Source organism: Schistocerca piceifrons, chromosome 7 (genome assembly GCF_021461385.2).
Source record: "Schistocerca piceifrons isolate TAMUIC-IGC-003096 chromosome 7, iqSchPice1.1, whole genome shotgun sequence".
Lineage (NCBI taxonomy): Eukaryota > Metazoa > Arthropoda > Insecta > Orthoptera > Acrididae > Schistocerca > Schistocerca piceifrons.
The window spans coordinates 520,826,564-520,828,121 of NC_060144.1; the positions used below are offsets into that span (position 1 = coordinate 520,826,564).

The 1,558-nt window shown below is 43.6% G+C and overlaps 1 pseudogene; it reads left to right on the top strand.

The window, feature by feature from the left end:
• Nucleotides 1–591: 591 nt before the first annotated feature.
• Nucleotides 592–708, top strand: LOC124709451 (annotated as a pseudogene).
• Nucleotides 709–1,558: the final 850 nt, after the last annotated feature.

Sequence of the window (1,558 nt, forward strand, 5' to 3'; positions counted from 1 at the left end):
TGAACAATACTCAAGAATCGAGCGGACAAGCCCCTTGCCTGACAGTACTTTGTATTATCTAAGTGCTGGACACGTAAAATAAAATAAATAAATAATAAATGGTACTACAGTACACAGTAGGTACAAAAAAGGTAGAACATTCAAGGCACCAACCATATTGCCTCTCTTCATTAACAGTTACTCTTCGTCTCGGTGATGAATTGTTTCATCACTAGTAATATTTGATAATTGATGGCATGAAGTTCATAAAGTTCAATGGATTAAGATATTACTATTAGTTTATTATTTCCTTTGTCGAAAGCTATTATTGAATCAAAGTCATAAAATCATGTCACGATATTCGAGTAAAACATTAACTTTCACCAATGCTTCAACCTAGGACCTGCTCAGTATTCTTCCGGAACGCGACTATAAAATTCAATACATTACTTAGCTTTCTTCGACAGGGAGTTCGCGATCGACCACATGTGAATGCTCCACATTAACCACTGCTACGTGCTCGATAACAAGCAACAGTAAAACTTATTTCTGAGCTGACAGATGCTTAACCGCAAGTTGTGGCACATTTCAGGGGTTGTATTTGTTCTCGTAGGCAACGGCCTTGCCGCAGTGGATACACCGGTTCCCGTGAGATCACCGAAGTTAAGCGCTGTTGGGCCTGGCCGGCACTTGGATGGGTGACCATCCAGCCGCCATGCGCTGTTGCCATTTTTCGGGGTGCACTCAGCTTCGTGATGCCAATTGAGGAGCTACTCGACCGAATAGTAGCGGCTTCGGTCAAGAATACCATCATAATGGCCGGGAGAGCGGCGTACTGACCCCACGCCCCTCCTATCCGCATCTTCCTCTGAGGATGACACGGCGGTCGGATGGCCCTGGTAGGCCACTCGTGACCTGAAGACGGAGTGGTTTTTTTATTTGTTCTCGTATCGATCGAGATGTGCCAATGATGACCTCACAACATTCAGAAGTGTTCAAACTGGTCATCATGGACAATGATACACGGGTCCAGGCGCTAGATGGAAGAATTTACCGCTGCTTCCAGTACTGCCTCCTGAAGTGGATTACAAGCAAGCATTACTTCAACAGTGACGAGGAAGAGCGATCATATCCGGGCTATAGTGTATACATTGCAACCCAGGCACGACTGCTGACGAAAGACGCTAACTATAGGCAAAAGTGTACAAAATATATCTCAGAACTGGAACTAATGAAAATATGAGGTGGAGGGGAAAAAAGGCAAAAGAAGGAGAAAAAAGAAGAAATAAGAATGCCGCTATTGGAGTTTCTGTCTGGTTAGATACTGCTGGATGCTTGCTCGAGGGAATTTGATGTTCTTTCTTCTTCTTCTTCTTCTTCTTTGCGGATGGATCACTTTAGGACCACACGTAATCAACATTTGTTGGCCTTCCTTTTCGCCCAGTATTCCTTCATAAACAACGAATGGGCTAGTTTTCGTTGCGTAGACCACGTTTGTCGGTTAGTTTTCCTCTCTTCTTCCTCAAAACCCCGTGTGTTTGTGATTTTTCTGATTGCATTTCAATCATGTAAATTTCGA